This window comes from Crocuta crocuta, unplaced genomic scaffold (assembly GCF_008692635.1).
Source record: "Crocuta crocuta isolate KB4526 unplaced genomic scaffold, BGI_CrCroc_1.0 scaffold274, whole genome shotgun sequence".
Taxonomy (NCBI): domain Eukaryota; kingdom Metazoa; phylum Chordata; class Mammalia; order Carnivora; family Hyaenidae; genus Crocuta; species Crocuta crocuta.
In genome coordinates this window covers 23,261-44,842 of record NW_027530222.1, presented here as the reverse complement: position 1 = coordinate 44,842, position 21,582 = coordinate 23,261, and the positions used below count along the sequence as shown (strand labels likewise).

General features: G+C 34.8%; 1 long non-coding RNA gene across 3 annotated transcripts in view; it reads right to left on the bottom strand.

Annotated features, from left to right (window-relative positions):
• LOC144232683 (uncharacterized) overlaps nucleotides 1–20,347 on the bottom strand; it is a 477,063-nt gene extending 456,716 nt beyond the window's left edge. For all 3 annotated transcript variants that reach the window (XR_013335487.1, XR_013335489.1, XR_013335488.1), the window contains exons 1-2: nucleotides 20,261–20,347; nucleotides 12,885–12,991 (exon numbers count right to left, since the gene is read on the bottom strand). This is a non-coding gene — a long non-coding RNA (uncharacterized LOC144232683). The remainder of the gene's footprint in view (nucleotides 1–12,884; nucleotides 12,992–20,260) is intronic.
• Between the last annotated feature and the right edge of the window lie 1,235 nt (nucleotides 20,348–21,582).

Here is a 21,582-nt window from a genome sequence, read left to right as displayed (position 1 = left end):
AAACCACAACACTATGAAACTCGAAATCAACCAAAAGAAAAAATGTGGAAAGATAACAAATCCTTGGAGACTAAAGAACATCCTACCTAAGAATGAATGGGCTAACCAAGAAGTTAAAGAGGAATTTAAAAAGTACTTGAAACCAAATGAAAATGATAATACCTCAGCGCAAGACTTCTGGGACGCAGTAAAGGCAATCATAAGAGGGAAGTATATGTATATATATATCCAGGCCTTCCTAAGGAAGGTAGAAAGGTCTCAGACACACAACCTAACCTTACATCTTAACAAGCTGGAAAAAGAACAGCAAGTAAAACCCCAAACCAGCAGAATACAGGAAATGATGAAGATTAGACTAGATATTGAAACCAAATCAAAACAAACAAACAAACAAACAAACACCAGTAGAACAGATCAATGAAACGTAGAACTTCTTCTTTGAAAGAATTAACAAAATTGATACACCCCTAGCCAGTTCGATCAAAAAGAAAAAGGAAAGGACCCAAATAAATAAAATCAAGAGTGAAAGAGGAAAAATCACAAACAAAACAGAAATGTAAATTCTCTTATTATTATAAGAGAATATTATGAGCAGTTATATGCCAATAAAATGGGCAATCTGAAAGAAACGGAAAAATGCCTAGAAATATAAATGACCAAAACTGAAACAGGAAGAAATAGAAGATTTTAACAGATCCACAGCAAAGAATTCAAATTAGTAATGAAAAATCTCCTAAAAAGCAAGAATCCAGGGCTGGTAAGCTTTCCAGGGGAATTCTACCAAACATTTAAAGAAGACTTAATACCTGTTCTATTGAAGCTGTTCCAAAAAACAGAGATGGAAGGAAAACTTCCAAACTCATTCCATGAAGCCAGCATTACCTTGATTCCAAAACCATACAAAGACCTCATTAAAAAGGAGAACTACAGACCAATTTCCCTGATGAACATGGATGCAAAAATCCTCAACAAGATTCTAGCCAACCTGATCCAACAATACATTAAAAGGAAAATCTGTATTAAAATTTGTATGGAACCAGAAAGACCCCAAATACCCAAATCAATCTTGAAAAAGAAAACCAAAGCAGGAGGCATCACAATCCCAGACTTCAAGCTGTATTACAAAGCTGTAATCATCAAGACAGTATGATACTGGCACAAAAACAGACACTCAGATCAATGGAACAGAATAGAAAAACCAGCAATGGACCCACAAACATATGGCCAATTAATCTTTGGCAAAGCAAGAAAGAATATCCAATGGAATAAAGGCAGTCTCTTCAGCAAATGGTGCTGGGAAAACTGTACGGTGACATGCAGAAAAATGAACCTGAACAACTTTACCAGACACAAAAATAAACTCAAAGGGTATGAAAAACCTAAAGTAAAACAGGAAGCAATCAAAATCCTTGAGGAGTAAGCAGGCAAAATCCTGTTTGACCTCAGCCACAGCAACTTCTTACTCAACACATCTCCAGAGGCAAGGGAAACAAAAGCAAAAATGAACTACTGGGACCTCATTTAAAAAAAAAACAAAAAAAAAAAACGCTTCTGGGGCACCTGGGTGGCTGAGTCGTTTAAGCGTCTGAATATGGCTCAGGTCATGATCTCATTGTTCGTGGGTTCCAGCCCTGTGTAAGGCTCTGTGCTGACAGCTCAGAGCCTGGAGCCTGATTCCATCTCTGTCTTTGTCTCTCTCTGCTCCTCCCCCATTCATGCTCTGTCTCTCAAAAATAAATAAAAGTTTAAAAAAATTAAAATAGGGGCACCTGGGTGGCTCAGTCAGTTAAGCGTCCGACTTTGGCTCAGGTCATGATCTCACGGTTCATCGGTTCAACCCTGGGGTCAGGCTCTGTGCTGACAGATAGCTCAGAGCCTGGAGCCTGTTTTGAGTCTGTGTCTCCCTCTCTCTCTGACCTTCCCCTACTCACGCTGTCTCTCTCTCTCTCTCAGAAATTTAAAAAAAAACATTAAAAAATAAGTAAACATTAAAATTTTTAGAAAAAAATAAAAATAAAAAAATTAAATAGCTTCTGCACAGTGAAGGAAACAATCAGCAAAACTAAAAGGCAACAAATGGGAGAAGAATTTGAAAATGACATATCAGATAAAGGGTTAGTATCCAATATCTATAAAGAACTTATCAAACTCAACAGCCAAAAAACAAATAATCCAGTTAAGAAATGGGCAAAAGATATGAATAGATACTTCTTCAAGGAAGACATCCAGATGGCCAACTGACACATGAAAAAATGCTCAACATCACTCATCATTTGGGAAATACAAATCAAAACCACAATGAGATACACTTCACACCTGTCAGAATGGCTAACATTAACAAGTCAGGTAACAACAGATGTTGGCGAGGATGTGGAGAAAGAGGATCTCTTTTGCACTGCTGGTGGGAATGCAAACTAATGCACATACTCTGGAAAACACGATGGAGGTTCCTCAAAAAATTAAAAATAGAACCACCCTATGACCCAGAAATTGTGCTACTAGCTATTTATCCAAGGGATACAGGTATGCTGTTTCAAAGGGGCACATGCACCCCAATGTTTATAGCAGCACTATCAACAATAGCCAAAGTATGGAAAGAGCCAAGATGTTCATCAATGGATGGATGGATAAAGAAGATGAAGTATACATATACACTGGAGTATAACTCAGCAATAAAAAAAAAAAAAAGAAATCTTGTCATTTGCAACTACGTGGGTGGAACTAGAGGGAATTATGCTAAGTGAAATTAGTCAGGCAAAGACAAATATCATATGACGTCATTCATATGAGGACTTTAAGATATAAAACAGATGAACAGAAAGGAAGGGAAGCAAAAATAATATAAAAACAGGGAGAGGAACAAAACATAAGAGAATCTTAAATAGGGAGAACAAACAGAGGGTTGCTAGAGGGGTTGTGGGAGGTGGGGTGGGCTAAACGGGTGAGAGGCATTAAGGAATCTACTCCTGAAATCATCGTGCCCTATATGTTAACTAACTCGGATGTAAATTAAAAATTAAATTAATTAATTAAAAACTAAAGACAATGAAAAAATATATTTAATAATCTATCTTTACATGAGCATTATCTTACCTCATAAAAATTCTTCCCTCTTTCCTTCACCCTGGGTAGAAGGAAACTATAGGCAACGTGATTATGTAAGGAAAGCACCGATGTGCATTTGGTCTGTGGTCATTCTGTTGATTAACTTCACTAACTTATCTTGCCATCTTTTGTCTTGGGGAGGGCCTCCAATTATTAGTTAAAAACCTACAGATTGTCTGGTGTAGATCATGTTTGACAGAAATCCCTCTATGTTGAGGATACCTCCTGGGAGATTCAGCTGCACTTTCTTTCTGACACTATCTGGCAGGGTCATGCTGTCATTCCTCTGATTGCCTCATTTCTTTGTCCCATGCTGTGACAGTCTGGCAAGTAGACAGACCCACTGCCATGGAACTTCTGTGACTTTAGGGCCAAAGAATATAGTAACATGTACCACATAATCTGAGGACATAGAGGAATTGGGGAAACTAGTGAAGACTGCATCCTGCCCTCTTCCATCTAGCCATACCCTCTGCCATCTCTCTCTGGTTATTATCTTCCCTCCCCTCTCCATACACAGAGGATGTGTATAGAAGGACTGAATTCCACCTAGAAAGTGAAAGTGAGCTGATCTTCCCTGCTCCTTGGATATAAAATCATCTAGGGGAAAACCTCATTTCCCACACGGCACTCTATCTTGGTTAAAGAATGAATCCTTTATTTTTTTTTTAATGTGCAATGAATTCCTACTTTGCATTTTATTCTCATGTGTACAAAAAGAATTATCATAAAATAGCATGGTTCAATTAATATTTAATGAAAGTAATTTATTACTTTGAGAGGTATTCTAGTGTTGAGGTAAAATGACAGCACTGGTTCCTCTGTGTCTTTTTGAGAATTGTAGATTTACCAGAATATGATTCTCTCTTTCAACAACTTTCCATCATTCCTTCCATTGGTATTCTGATTAGATTCCTTTATCTTCTCTCCTCACACAATAATATGAAATGATCAAGGGAAATCTTATTCTTTGAGGTTCAATATCCCACTCCAGCTTGCTACAATTGAGATTTAAATGTGACAATCTGCTAGTATCATAGAGATGGGGTTTGTTAATAGTTAACCACCCATTAGTAGGTTTATCTGGCAGGTGTTTGTTTTCACAGTAGCTGAGTTTTGTTTAGTCTTGACTCATTTGAGCCTAAAATGCTTAGAGACACTTCAGGGAACTTAGCTCCCTGCTATTCAAACGGCAGAGCTCCGTAAATGAGTTCCTTAGGTAGATGCTAGCATATGCTGTTTTAGATTGCATGATTACATTCTAAAGCTTTACCCACCTGCACCCCCAAAAATCACAAGACTATACTTTAAAATGAAAATAAGTAACAGTAGTTGACAGTAATAATTTGTGAGCTTTATCATAGAGGTTTAGGAACTTAACCCTTCTAGATTTTAATATTTAATACCTTAATCTTTTACTAATATCACCACATTTGAATATACTAGGAGATACCAATTTATCCAGAATTAACAGAAACAATTAGATATCATGACATAATTAATATTTAAAGTTTCATGGTAACAAATATGACCTTCTTGAGAATATCCAAACAATATACATATTTTAGTACTGCTTAAATTAAAACAGAAAAAGGTTAAGTACATAATCACAATGAACAGAAATATAAACATTTAGGACATACAATGCCATATAGTGGGGTATTATATCAAACAACCCAATTAGAAACATTTCCTTAATAAAAACTTAAAAAGTACAATATATTTTAAATCATTTTGCCTCATTGAGAGGGGAGACAGAAGAATTTCTTGACTTAAATAAGAGTAAAATTGTGTGAATCATTTTATATACATTTTTTCTTTTTTTTTTTAATGTTTTATTTATTTCTAGGAGAGAGAGAGAGACAGCGTGAGCAGGGGAGGGTCAGAGAGAGAGGGAGTCACAGACTGAAACAGGCTCCAGGCTCTGAGCTGGCAGTCAGCAGAGCCCGTCGCAGGGCTCGAACCCACGAACCGCGAGATCATGAACTCAGCGAAAGTCTGACGCTTAACCGACTAAGCCACCCAGGCGCCCCTATACAATTTTTTTTTTCTAATGAGCATTGTTGCGGCATAACTGACGTTCAACAAACTGCACACATTTAAAGTACCGTTTGATGTTATGGCAACTGCAAATACTGATACTGTTCACCTAATAAAGATGCTGACCATGTACATCACCCCCAGGTTTCCTCATGCCCTGTGTAGTCAATCCCTCTTCACATATCTAATCCCCCTTTATCCCCCGCTTCCCTGCCCCCTTCACCCTCCGAAATCATCTTTTTTTCTATGGCTATATCACAGTCCACATTTATTGGAGTTTTATATAAATGGAATCCTACAATCCTGCAGTGTCACTTTTTGGTCTGGATACCATCATTTAAGCATATTTATATTTCACATACTCAATACCAGCATTTGATTTCCTACTTTGCAACAACTACATTCTTTTAAATTTTAGTGATTCAAGTAAGTATGCTTCAGGATCTAATTGTGGTTTTAACTTGTAATTTCCCTAATAAATTAGTGTTGCTGAGCCTCTTTTCAAGTGTTTGTTTGTCATCTTAATATCTTCTTTGGTGATGTCTCTTCAAACTCTTTACCAAGTTTTAAGTTGGATTTTTTTTTATTATTGAGTTTTGAGAATTCTTCGTATGCTCTGGATATAAGATTTTTACTAGATATATGATTGGCAGTCTGTGTTTTGTTTTTGTTTTGTTTTGTTTATAGTCTGTGGCTTATTTTTCATTCCCTTAACAGTATCTGTTCAAGAAAAGAAGTTGTTAATTTTGATTAAGTCCAACATTTCAATTTGTTATTTGTACAATTCAATATTTGGTCACAAAGGTTGCTCCTATGTCTCTTCAAAAGTTTTATAAGTTTAGGGGCACCTAAAGTTTAGGTGACTCAGTCAGTAAAGCGTCTGACTTCAGCCAAGGTCATGATCTCATGCTTGGTGGGTTCAAACGAACCCACGTGAGTGCTGCCAGCTCAGAGACTCGAGCCTGCTTCAGATTCTGTGTCTCCCTCTCTCTCTTTCCCTTCTCTGCATTCTCTCTCTCTATTTCTCTCTCTCTCTCTCAAAAACAAACGTTTACAAATTTTTTAATGTGAAAAAAGCTTTAGAACTTTAGATTTTCATCAAGTGATATGCCTCATTTTGAATTATTATTATTATTTTTTTTGGTTGGAGGGAGAAAACAGTATATTTCATAATTTGCATAAGAATAGCCAATAGAACAATCTGTCTTTTAATAGGCAGATTTAGGTAACTTATATTTAATGTGATAATTGATAAGATTAGGTATAAATCTATCATCCTACTGCCTCTTTTTCTATTTATTTTAGTTTTCTGTTTTATTTTCCTTTTAATCCTTTCCTTTTTTAGAGGATAAATTGAATAAGTTGTATGCAGCTGACCCTTAAACAACATAGGAGTTAGGAGACCTGATCCCAAGCATAGTTGAGAATCTGTGAATAACTTTCGATTTCCCAATATCTTAATTACTAATAGCCTACAGTAGATTGGAATTTTTAACAATAAGATAAATACTTGTTTAACACATATTTTGTGTATCATATACTGTATTCATACAATAGCTAGAAAAAATGTTATTAAGAAAATCATAAGGAAAATACTTAGAGTACTATACTGTATTTATCAAAAACATCCACATATAAGTGGATCTGTGTTGTGTAATGGTCAATTACAATTTTATTTTATCTCCTTTGCTGGCTGAGCTATAACTTTTTGTGTTATTATAGTAGTAATTGCTTTAGGATTTATAATATATATCTTTATCTTACAATCTAGCTTCATGAGATATTATAACCCTTAAACTATAGTTTAATAACCTTATACTGGTATATTTCCACATCTCTCCACCAAATCTTTGTGGTCATGTCATACATTTCACATAACATATTGTCATTATATGTGCTGAAATAGATGATTATCTTCTGAAAATATTTAACTAGTAAGAAAATCCCATAATTTACCAACGAAGTCATCATTTCTAATTCTATACTTGGAGTAGATTAATAATCCCATATATTATTTTGTATGTTCCTGAAATAATTTCTTTACATCTTAGAGTATGGATCTTCTCATGATGCACTGCTCCAACTTTTGAATATCTAAACAAGTCATTATTCTTTCTCCTGTTTGAAAGATAGCTTTCTCATTATAAAATTCTATGTTGATAGTTTTTCCCCCAATATCTCCTGATTAAGAGGAATAAGGAGAGGTGTACCGAATGTAGTTGTAAAGAGAGATATAAATTAGAGAAATAACTAGTTCTGATTATACTAAATTTCAAGATCTCTATTCATAATAGAGGTCATTTAAATAGGTATAAATATAAATACACACACACACACACACACTAAAACAATAATTGACTCAAGAAATACAAAAAAAAGAATCCTATGGCTTCATGGAAAATAGTCTGTAAAAGGGAAATATGAAGGGCAGTTTGGGCAACTGGACAGAAATAGGTGAAAAACTTTGTGGCATACTTAACTATTATCTTCTTCCCATATACCTACTATAGTCATTAGAATATTTTTTTGATCCTGCCGTAAATATAACCAGAGTCCAACCACTTGAATCTCTAGTTTTGTAAATTATCTCCCTGCTTCTGCCCTTACCTCAGTCAGTCTCTAGATTAACACAGCAGCTAAACTTATTTTAAATCCGAAGCCCGATATCACTTTCTTCTAATCAACACACAATTCATTTAGGGTGAAAGTTAACATTTTTATAATGACCTATAAGGCAGGCCTATTAAGCAGGCTATGGATCTAATTTTCCATTACCTCTTTTACCTTACATTTCACAGTCCCCTTCTCACTTTATCTGCTCCTCGCATACCTGCCTCTAGTACTTCCTCTATAAACATTTTTGCCCAAATGCATCCTTTTCAATAGGTCTATGCTACTATCTTACTGCAATTTTACCCAATATGACTCTACTGTTTCTATAGAATATGAAAATATGCAACTTTCTAACATATTCCATCATTATTGGTTCCTCCACCTGGAAGAGGATTGACTTCTGTTTGTTCACTGATATTTCCTTATAGTAGGCATTCAATACATGGAAGGATAAAGAATAGAATCCTATAATACAGCTAAGCTATAATAAAGTTAAGATGCTTTCAGAGGAGCTCTTAAAAAATGTTTATTTATTTTTGATAGAGCATGCATGTGGGGGAGGAGCAGAGAGAGGGGAACAGAAGATCTGAAGCAAGCTCTGCCCTGACAATAGCAAACTGAATCCAGGGCTCAAACTCATGAACTATGAGACCATGACCTGAGTTGAAGGTGGACATTGAACTGACTAAGTCACCCAGATGCCCCATTTCTGATGAGCTTTTTGCCTGTCATAAGAAAAAATTAAAATCTGAGTAATGAAAAATAAAAGGAAAGAATAAGAAAAATGTGGTAATACAAAACTTTTATAAGAGAAAATAAAAATGTACAGAAAGTTCATTTGACTATAGTAAAATTCAATACATATGATGAATCTAATATTCAATATAGAATATATAAAAGGTGTAAAAATGATGATATAGTAGAAAACATAAACCTAAAATCTGAAAATAAAAGCTAAATATTAGTACTAAGAGACTAAGAGTATTAAGAGCTTAAAGGTTTATAAAAATAAGAACACAATTTAATAATCTTTTTACAAATAAAGATTTAAAGCAACAACAATAAAATACATAAAAGCAAATAAGAATAATTTGAGTTTAGTAACCCAGAGTTTGGAACAAGAGACATTGTGTTTAATTCCAGGAGTAAGCCCCCAAGCAATAGACTTAATTTTCTAAACCTTGGGTTCCCACATACAAAATAGAAACATTAATTTCTAACTCAGTGATTGCTAGGATTAAGTAAGATAATATAAGTAAGAATCCGGCACAGAGTGAGTTGTCAATGAATGATATCTACTATTATAGTGAGGGATGGCTTGCAGATGCCAATACTTAAATTCTGACACAAAGAAATCCATGAAATATGTTAATATGTTAAAGCATATAAACAGTGTGTGTAAGTTTATGCAGTAAGAATATGTATATATAACTTAAAATTGTAAAATGGAGTCAAATATTAGCAATCACAGACCAGGACTATTAAAACCTTAAAAGTGTTTAAAGAATAGTGAAATGGACTCTGTGTCTTATCCACTGTACCAAAGGGATTCACATCATAAATTGCCAAGAGATAAACTGAAGTCAACATTCAACTTTAGTACCTCCCCTCCCCATTAATAGGGAGTATTCCTCATGCCTATAGTCAGCTCCTTCCAAATGACACAGATGTCCTCATTTCAGGTTCACTATCGTGTCCTATTACTTGATCAGTCATTTGTTTATTGCCTTTAAATACCTGTATGTGGTTGGCCATTATAGATCATTTCCTGGAAGGACTATCATTGCTAGATGCAATTGCATCTAGAAAAGATAGTCTAGTAGTACTTAGCCCTGTCTGCAAGTTAAAATTGCCTACGGAGCTTTAATCAATCAATCAGATAAGCAAAACAAACAAGCCACAGATTGCCAGGCTGTACCACAGGTCAAATATATCAGAATCTCCCCTGTGGATCGAGTCCAGACAATGTTATACCTTAAAACTTCTCAGCTGGTTTTCAACTTGCATTGAGAATCATTGCTTTGTGTTATATGTATGAGCATTTTTTAAGGCCTTTTTATTTTAACATTTGATTTCAGATGAGGTTAACTATTTCTGTTTCTGTGTACCTTTCCTCTCAGGGTTTCTTTGCCCAAATCTGTGTATATTTTCTATATTTTTAGAGTATGGTAGGAAAATATCGCACAGCTCAATTCAATCTTCAAAAAGCCTCAACAAAGTAAATCTAATCTACTACCCATGGTGTCTCTTTTTCCTCAAATAGGCAGAATGAGGACACAAAATAGCTCCAAAATACTATGCCTCTGTTGATCTTTTCATTCTTCTGGCTACATTTATGTGAACTTTGTTGCCCGATTTCAAGTCCTAATTTTATTGAAAACTCTCACCATATGAATTTAATACATGAAAAGAAACATACTTCACTGTTCTTTGTGCAGACTTTAGAAAAATATTGGGGGGTGGAAGAGGAACAGTTTCTTCATGGATATTTATGTCAGTCACAGAAAATGTGGCAAGGAAGATATTTGCTGAACCAGTCAATTCCCATCGAGGCTTAAATATTTATGTGCATATGTGTGTGTATGTATATATATATACATACACACACACACATATATATATATTTCTGAAAGTAAATATGACAACCACTGATGTAACCACAGCTCCAGAGAATGAGGCACAGTAATTTAACTGGATGATTTCAACTTTTTTTTTTAACTTAATCTTTTTCAAGCATAATTTCTAAACAGAAAATGTACAGAGCTGATCAATTTCAATAGGGTAGGGCAGTCTCAATTCACTGGCTCTAGGATTTACCTTCTGAATCTTGGCATCCTAAGTTCATCTCACAGCCTTTCCTAAGGTTACTATAAGGTATCCTGATAGCTTTATGTAACAAAGATCGCAAGCCCCAGCCTTTGTGTAGTGTGTTTTTTTTTCCTGACTTCTTTTTAAATCATGTGGTATGCATTAAAAAGAATATTTGGACATTATCATAAATTAAATTAGAAAATGAGAAACACTGGAAACAGGGCATCAGCATTTAATGTTTTTCTTTTCTGCATTTTAGCAATTTTTTAAAGCTCCTTCTACTATTCAAATGTGTCCTTAGGACAAAGTCATTTAAAATAGTTAAATTGTAGAGAACAAGTCATATGTTCCAAGATATGCTTTTTTTTTTTTTTATATAAGCAACTCACACAAGTGCTTGCCAAAGTCACTGGGAAGTTTGAGATGCTAAAAGAGACCATCTCAATATTTTATTTATTTATTTATTTTTAATGTTTATTTACTTTTGAGAGAGAGAGTGTGTGTGGGAAAGGGCAGAGAGAGAGGGAGACACAGATTGTGAAGCAGGCTCCAGACTCCAAGCTCTCAGCACAGAGCCCCATGCGGGGCTTGAACCCAGGAGTGGTGAGATTATGACCTGAGCCAAAGTCAGACGCTTAACCAACTGAGCTATCCAGGTGCCCCCATCTCAATATTTTCTTAATGCAGGATAGGGGATAATAAATAAATTCCCACCATTACAGCCCCACTAGCCTGGATATGTAAAGCTGAAATCATCTTTTCCTGAACATGGAGAGAAGAAGCAGGAACAATTATGAAGAAAACATCAGTAACACTGAGCAGCTCTTAACAGCAATGCTAGAAAAGAAAACTTAATTTCAATTCTCATAACTATTACAAAGGCTGGCCAGCAAGTACAGTGTTACAAGAGGTATGCCGAACATTCTTCAAAAGATTAAGATAAAACTGATATTGCTTTAACTGAGCTTCATGTACAGATAATAAAAATACTTTAAAATACATTAAGTTTACAGTTANGAAGCAACCCATTTCATGTCTTCTATGTTCTTGCCCATTTCTAAGAATACGTCCTTAGAAAAATGATTTCAAAGTAAATAAAGAAGCTGTTTCAGGAACAAAACATTTAGATTTAATGTTTTCAGAGTATGTGTGCAGTTTTTTCAAACTTAAACATTGTTATATATATATATATAGTTATATATATATATTTTATAGCTTTGTTATGTACACACTGCATACTATTACAAATTTAAATATTTTAGCTATATTTATGTCAGGATGATAGGACAGGAGTATACGTAGCTTATGAAACTTACTAAGTAAGAGACTATTGCTCACCGGTTGACCTATCTGATGATAACTTCACAAAGGACACTTGATCTACAGATTTAATCTATACTGGAGATTAATTTCATTCATCTTGTTCATGGGCTGGGACTAGAAGAAGGTATATAATTTTTTCCACAATAGATAACCATGGATTTTTATTTCACTCAATCAGAGTCTCTATTGTCCTCACTTAAAAACTTCTACTTAAATATAATATACAGAGAGAAGAATTACATAAATCACAACTATATAATTAATACACATTGTTTTAAAAACTAAATATGCCCATGTATTCAGCATTCTGATTAAGGATATGATAAGGATATTACTTGCAACTGAGACGCACCCACCCCCCATCCTCCTCAGGAATGCCCTAAATATAACTTTTTAAAAGAATGGAAGAGCTTTGTCTGCTTTTTCTGTGTTAAAAATAAAATTATTAAAAAATATTACACAATTTGATGTGTTTTCTTTTGCTCAACATTCAGTTTGTGAGAGTCACCACAATCATTGCTTATAACCATAGATTTTAAATTCTCATTGCTGTATCATTTTCAATTGAGTGAATTACCACAATTTCCATATTTTACTGTATTTATTCATTTTACTGTGGATGGATGTTGTATCATTTTTCAAAATAAATTAAATCAAGTCAGCATAGAGGATACTCGGTATTATAATAAATCAGTATTGATATTAACAAGTCGTTGGTGATTTTAAGTAGCCAAGAAGGGCTATTGAAAGTTGGGTGGTGCCTTCTATTCTGGTGCCAGGGTGACCTCAGCTTTCAGATAATTACCCAACTTGTTTTGAACACTAGCCCATGTGAGCTAACGTGCTCTCATAAGTCCAGTAATGCAAGTGATAACAAACTGGAATGTTTATTCTTACGAATGTTACATTGAATTTCTCCATGTTGCCTACTCATTCTCTCAGTCCACTTCCTTCCAGATTCAGATTAATCTGGAAGAATATTTTCTACTCACCTGCTTTTCCCTTATAGCTTCTATGGGAAATGGCTGCCAGTCTAGGAGCTACTCCACGTAAAGCACCAGAGAAAATGTGCTACTGGACATAGTCTTGCTGTTTCACACTGAAAGTCATGAAACAAAAGTGAGCATTTAAACACTTAGACATTCATTTATGTATCCTTTGCCAATTATCTTTTCTGGCTCCACAATTACTACTGCAAGTATTTCAAACTTACAACCCAAAATTAACTCTCCTGAGAAAATGGCCCTGCCTTTTATTTTACAGAAAACAACCAAAGCCATCAGAACACCTTTAACTTCTTTTTAAGTAGCTTATTTGTATCGATAGCATGCCTTCCTCCTGTATTCCTTGTGCCAATAAAAGAGCTGATTCTCCCTTTGCTTAAAGCCTCTTTCTTTACTGACACTCTGCAGTCCTCATCTCTTTATTTATTCAAGGAATCTGAATGCAAAACTTATGTAAATAGATAGCTAGATAGATATACACACATACATATATAAACATACATATACATATATATTTTTTATCTTCATCTCATTCTCCAGTTTTAGTCACTATGTTGAATCAAGGTTAAAATACTTCAATAATTCTCATCTTTAAATGTCAGAATGGCTAAAATTAATAACACAGGAAACAACAGATATTGGGAAGGATGTGGAGAAAGGGGAGCCCTTACATGATGGTTGAAACGCAAAGTGGCACAGCCACTGTAGAAAACAGGATAGATGTGCCTCAGAAAGTTACAAATAGGACTACTCTATGATTGAGCAATTGCACTAGGAAGTATTTACCCAAAGGATACAAAAATACTGATATGAAGGGATACATGCACCCTGATGTTTATAGTATNCTCCCTCTCTCTCTGACCCTCCCCTGCTCACGCTGTCTCTCTCTCTCTGCTAGAAATAAATAAAATAAAAAAAAAATAAATGTCAGAATGGCTAAAATTAGTAACACAGGAAACAACAGATATTGGGAAGGATGTGGAGAAAGGGGAGCCCTTACATGATGGTTGAAATGCAAAGTGGCACAGCCACTGTAGAAAACAGGATAGATGTGCCTCAGAAAGTTACAAATAGGACTACTCTATGATTGAGCAATTGCACTAGGAAGTATTTACCCAAAGGATAGAAAAATACTGATATGAAGGGATACATGCACCCTGATGTTTATAGTATCACTATCAACAATAACCAAAGTATAGAAAAAACCCAATGTCCATCGACTGATGAATGGGTAAAGAAGAAGCAGTATGTGTATGTATACATATATATAGGGTGTGTGTGTGTGTTTAATATAATGGAATATTAGCCATAAAAAATGAAATCTTGCCATCTGTAACGACATGATGGAGCTAGAATGTATTATGGTAAGTGAAATGAGTCAGTCAAAGACAAATACCATATTGTTTCATTCATATGTGGCATGTAAGAAACAAAACAGATGAACATGGTGTGGGGGCAGAAAGGAGAGGCAAATCATAAAACACTCTTAACTATAGAGAATAAACTGAGGGTTGATGAAAGGGAGGTGGGTGGGGGATGGGTTAAATGGGTGAGGTGTAGAGGGCACTTGTAATGAACACAGGGTATTGTACGTTAAGTGATGAATCACACACGAAACTAGTATTACACTGTATGGTAACTAACTGTAATTTAAATAAACACTTGGAAAAATTTTTTAATGAAAGTAAAAATACAAAATACGTATCTAAAAGAAAAGTTACAAAAGCCAAGTACAAGATATTATCTTGTAATCTGTTTCTTTCTAACTCTTTAGATAGTTGATAATCTTTTGTTTTTATATATTAGAGAAAATTAATGAATATGCATAGATGCAGATGTTAGAAAATTACTGCTACAATGGGAATCAAATACATTAGACAACTAACTTTTTCTTTTATTGTCAATGGCAATGCCGCTATTTTACTAGATGATGCAACAATATACATTCAATTAATGATTACTCTTTAAAAAGAAAAATGAACTTACAAAATTTGATTAAAAAGAAAAAAATAAATGCAAAATTCTTTCTTATCACTTCAGCCAGTAAACCCACTCTCTCCACGCATTCAGAGTCAAACTTTTAAAAATACTTGTCCAAACTTTTGGCTTTTATGTCCTCACTTCTTAGTTTCCCAAACAGAAAAGGATCCCAATTCACCACTTCCCTGAAAATTTGGTCATAGAACAAATTACTATGTCCACCAGTCCCCTCATTCAATAAATCACTAAGCAGTTTTTTTTTTTAATTTTTTAAATGTTTTATTTTATTTTTGAGAGAAAGAGATAGAGACAGTGTGAGTAGGGGAGGGTCAGAGAGAGAGGGAGACACAGAATCCAAAGCAGGCTCCAGGCTCTGAGCTGGCTGTCAGCACAGAGCCCGATGCAGGGCTCGAACCCACAAACCGTGAGATGATGACCTGAGCCAAAGTTGGATGCTTAACCAACTGAGCCACTCAGGTACCCCCAAAAATTACTAAGTATTAATTCGTTGTCATAAATATTTCTGAAATTCATCTGATTTTCACCACGCCCACTCCTGCAGCCTCTGTCTGAGCTACAATTAGTTTTCATCCAGAAAATTTGCAGAGTTGAACTCTTTCATCATTAGGCTAGCTCACTGTCAAACTTATCCACAAAGCAGTGAAAGTGGATTTACAATAATGCAAATCTAAGAGGTCTCACCTTTTTAAGGATTCACTCATCCCCTATTTCCTTTAAAATGAAGTTATCAACCTTTAAATATGTTAAACAAGGTCCTGCAAGATCGATCTTGAGGACTTCTCTCACCTGCCTTCCTGTATTCCCCTTTTGCACACTATGCATTGGCTACAATAAATATTTTCAGCTCCTTCTGAATACAGTGTGTGTTATTTCCATGAAGGCTCACTCCCCACTTTCTCTTTCAGAATGAAAAGTGCCTATTGGTAGCTTCCTCTCCTCTTTAGTATATACGAGTTAAATATCATATCCTAAAAGCATTCTTTCTTGATTATTAAAACTATTTTGCTCTGTGTTCAGATTCCTATATTTTCTCTCTCGTAACTTTAATTACATTTTATTGTCACTATTTTTCTAATGGCCATTTTTTTTTCTGTGAATTACAAACTCTTTGAAAGCAAAAGTTGATACCATCTACTCTCTACTATATCTCAACAGTTACTACAATTACTGAAATCTAATATACATTTCCGAATGAAAGAGAGGAAAACAGACATTGGCAAGGATTGAGGTCTAGGCAGAGAAGAATGTGCCCAGCTTTAGAACTCACCTCGCAGAAAGGTTTTCTGCACTTTATCACCTGAGAGGTGAAGAATGTCTGGTTGGGGAAGAAGCCAGGTCAGGAGAGCCAAGGTGACTCCTGCTGGAGTCCTGCACATTCTGCACCTGCAGCCTCCCAGGCTCCCTTCTCTATGCAACTTTCCTCAGTGTGTCCTCGGAACGTCTTGCATCAGAATCATATAAGATACTTGTCAACACTCAAAATCTCTGACCTTACTATCTCCCAAATCATATTCTCTGAATAGGACCCTCAAGTCTGAATTTTAAATACAACTTTTGGGTAATAATTATGCACTCTAGCATTGGTCCAAAACAATAAAAGAGGATGCTTATTAAATTTTCTGACCTTAAATAATGAGTTACAGGAAAAAGAAATGGCTTCCACTTAGTTTGAAAAGAAACCGTGTCCTCAAAATGGCCAGGATTTTGTAAACTTTTGGAGGAATCCCTTAAGGGTGAAATAATTGAGGATTACAGTGAATTCTTAAAGACTGAAGCAGTATTACAAAGAGTGGCGTGAAGAAAGATGAGAATAAAAGAAAGTGGAAGAATGAGTTAGAGGAGAAGAAACAAAACTATGAGCAAGTGTTAAGCATTTGGATTATTTTGTCCTAAGTGTTCTCTGTTTTATTTTCCCAGTTTCAGATATATACTATAACTAATATTAAATTTTTAGGAACTACATATTATATATGTTATAATATGTATTATATATAATATATATAATATACACACACATATATATTATATATAATATAAATACATATATAACATATATAATATGTAATATATATGTATTTATATTATATATATATATATCCTCTTACCTCTGTGGAAATATATTTCTTAGGTTTTACCTGGCCCTTGGCTAACTTTCTTGGATTTCTTGGATTTAATTTATTTATTTATTGAGAGGGAGAGAGAGAGAGAGCGTGCTAGTGTAAGCAGGGGAGGGGCAGAGAGAGAGGGAGAGAACCCTAAGCACAGAGAATTGGTGCAAAGCATGATGCGGGCTCAATCCCATGAACCATGGGACCATTCATCAAGAGCCAGCCTCATAACCAACAGAATCATCCAGGTGCCTGCACTTATAATTTATAAAGATAAATGAGTTAACAATTTTTTCATCATATTTGCATGTTACCAATTATCAGTATGAATCCCAAATATACATGCTATATAAGTTTTTCTGAAGGTTTATAAACCAAAGATATTAGGAATAGAATTTTTTCATTGTCTTTCTCATTTCACACCACAGCAGGAGCTTTTTGTGCCTCCACACAAGATTGACCTTGCACGGAGAGAACATAAACAAAATTAGGTGACTATTCAAGAAAGCACTTTTTTCCAGTCATCATAGCACTAAAGATCAGCATTTAAGAAATGCCCACTAATTTCCTCAGGTAATTTCACTAAGTCAGCTCCATATTTTAACATGGCATAATCACAAAATAACCCAAAGTTTTATTCTTCCCTATTTTCAATGGAAAAGGTAAGAGTGGGTGAACAGTGAATTTTCTAAAGGGAAATAGAACATTATGCTTTAAGCTTGTGTATTCAATCAGTTCCCAGAAACACCAAATAAATGGTAGTGAGGTGGGGGGAGGGTCGAGCTCTCTCCCTGGGGGTGACTCTTGAGCACAGAGGGAAAACTGAAGTGACTCATGCTTTGAGCCAGATGATGAATACCTGAGGTGAAAACCTCTGCGTGGTATTTATTTTCCAGGCTTTATGCTGATCTTAAAATTTTTCCAGTTCTTGTTCTCCTTAGGACATTCACAGGTCCTGAAATCACTGCAATAGGAAGCCTACACTATTCTTGAGAAATAACTCTTTCAATTACAGAGAATACTAGCCAGTTATGAATATGAGCATATTAATGCAATCAGAGTAACTCAAAATCTAAATGTGAGAAATGAAATGATTAGATTTAAATGACCTTTCTTTCAAATAATCATCAGGAAATGTTTGCAAGAATGTCTGTACATAACTCTAACAACTATGCAAATTCACAAGTATAGAAAGAAAATTTTGAACTCTTCTCTGAATTCTTCAGTGTTTTAAAGCTTTTGTAATCCTGTATTATGTGTTTATTTATTTATTTATTTATTTATTTATGTACATTTGCAGTTACTCGGTGTTTATAAAATGTAGGTCAAGGTTTTGACCTGAATTTTCTAGCAAAGCATCCCTATATTCAAGTTAACTTATTTAATTAAATAACTTTTTAAATTACCTTTTATTAGGATTACTATACACATCTGCCCTCTAACTATCTACCTGTCTATCTATCTATCCAACTACCATCTACTTTTCTTTCTACACACACACACACACACACACGCATACAAGCCTCTTGAAATCCTAGTCCCAAATGTATTCTTTGTTAACATTTTGCTGTTTAAACTTCCAGTGTTTTTTAAATGCTTTTCATCCTTTAAATTTGTGACTGCATTTTAACTCTATTTAGAAACTTGCTTTAAAACCTTCATTTCCGTATTTCATACATTTACAATCACTTTCAAAGTCCATTCCATATTATAATTTATTTAATCAATCCCCTTATATTAGAATATTTTTTTTTCAATTTCTATATACCTTGCTATATAATGGATATATTTATACATAAATTTGTGGATGGGTTTTAAGTCATTTTCTTAGAATAATTCATTTAAGACTGTTTGACATATTATACTAAATTGTCCCTTAAAATGTAACTTCAGGGGTACCTGGGTGGCTCAGTCAGTTAAGGGTCTGACTTCAGCTCAGGTCATGATCTTGCAGTTTGTGGGTTTGAGCCCTGTGTTGGAATCTCTGCTGACAGCTCAGAGCCTGGAGCCTGCTTCAGATTCTGTATCTCCCTCTCTCTCTAACCCTCCTCTGCTTACTCTGTTTCCCCCTCTCTCTCTCTTTCAAAAATAAACATTTAAAAAGATGTAACGTCAGTTTGTACTTGCTGCAGCATCCTATATTTCCTTCTAGGCACTGGAAATTAATAAAAATAAACACACACAACTCACACACAATTCTTGCTACATTGTTGAAATTGTGTCTTTCTGTAAAATCACTATTTTAATTTTTGTATGTTTGCATACCAGTAATATAAGCCATCCCATTATTCTCTTTATTTTCCTCTTTATTTCTATTATTAATTTATGTGAAATATAAATTAAAAATCTTCCCATTATCTACTCAGAAGTTTCCAGATATTCATTCCAATTCCTTGTTTGCCATTGAGTTGTATGTAATTATTTCCTAAAAATAATTTTTCTATTTTATATAAACAAATCATTGGATCTTCCCCTCTTTCGCTTGACCTTTAAAATGTTCTTTTCCCCTGGAAATTGCATTGATATTAAATAAGTAACTAATAATTCTATTTATGTTTTCTGCTAATCCTTTTATTATTTCATGCAGGGCAGGAGCTGTGAGAGAATGCAGAGTTAGAAATGCCATTATCCAAAAGTACTTACAGGTAAACACTGATCACCATTGGTCTTAGCATAATCCTTTCTAATGGAATAGGTGCAGATATTTATAGAAATGTCACCATACTTGTCCCACAGGGGAGCACACAACAACCAAAGAAGTTAGATTTCAGGGAAGGTCAATATAACTCTCAGAATAGCTATCATCACATAAAAAACAAGTCTAATAGACTTAGTTATTTAGACACAGTAAAAGGATTTAGGATCTAATGGGGTTGGTGGTTCTAAATTACAGTATGGGAGCAACCATTTAACCTCTCTTGTCTCATCTTACTTTGGTAAAGGTATGCACCAGAGAAAACATATCAGGACTTAGAAATGGATTCAGTACAGTGTTAGGAATCCAAGTACTTGGTTATGGTAACCAAGAATAGGTACTGTTCTATTTTCAATATTCATAAAAGAGCTAAGATATCCCTGAATTTATTAGGCATCTAAGAAGATGCTTGTATTAGTCAGGATTCTCCCGAGAAATAGAATAAATAAGGTGTGTGTGTATGTGTGTGCACGCACGCGCACGTACACACGTGCATGTGTATGTGTATATGTGTGTAGAAAGAGAGACAGAGAGAGAGAAATTATAAAAAATTAGCTTACGTGATTATGAAGGCTGACAAATCCCAACAAATTCAGCAGTAGACAAGCCGGAGAACCAGGAGAGCTGATGGTATAGTTCTAGATCAAAGGCCAGCAGGCTGAAGACACAGGAACAATCAACTTTTTGAGTCTGAGGACAAGATAAAAACCAACATCCAATTCAAGTATTATGTGCAAGGAAGGCTAATCTGTAAACAGAGTAAATGTTAAGTTCAGTAAGAACAAAAACATGTCCCTTCCATGATGGAAGTGGTCCAATATACTTAAATGGCCATCAGGTATCTGACTCATCACTCTAAAGAATGGTGCCTTATTGAGGACTCAGTGGATTGTGCACTTGGCAGTGGCCATATCCAGGCTAAGCGTGGTGAGCGAAAGTGAAGCCCATGTATCACCTTCATCCCTGCCAATAAATGGACACTTTATTCATGAGCTTACTGACTGATGATGAAGGTTGGTTAGAAAATGAGGCTGATTTCCATCAAGTTGGTCATCCTATTGACTTAATTGTTAAAATTGTCCTCTTGAAGTCATCCTTTGGTGAACATTTTACATAGGACACAATTATCTTCATGTTTCTTGCCTATTAATAGTGGTCTACTAACATTCTCCTTTCTCAAATTTCCTATCAACAATTTTCTAGTCATGTTCCAACCAAGTCTCTGACCACCCGGCCAAACCATTGGCCATAGCACATGAAACAGTATGTGATTGCACAGCTGGCCATTTCTCCTTCTAAGCATAGTGAACAGCCAGTGACACATTTCCAATGTAAAAAGGCATTTAAAAAATAGATGGCTTTGAGTATCTAAATCATTGAAGTTTCACATAAAGGCTTTATACACAATAATCAAACTAGTTTTCTATGGATTTATTCATATTATAAAGTATTTTTTTAAATGTGCATATATATACAATGTGATATGTCAATATTATTTATACTTAAGTGTTTCCTATAACTTTCTTCAAAAATTATAGTAATGATGCCATTGAAAATCAGAAATGTAAAAAAAACAACAAAAATCATTCCATCAATCCAATATACTCCACTTCTTTCCTTTCTCCCTCCTAAATTCACATCCAAACTTCCTAAACATATTTTACACACTACATCTGTAACACCTTCCAGTAACTCTCCATCCTAGAGCAATTTGGCATCTTCCCACAAGAAGTCTCTGAAATTTTTTTCTCCATGAACATCAGTAACTTCTCACCAGTGAACATGCAAAAACAATGTTTTGTTTACTTGACCTCTTAATAGAATTCTATACTTTGTGAACTACCACTTCCTGAAACTCTGTATTCCCTTATTTTCTATGAAA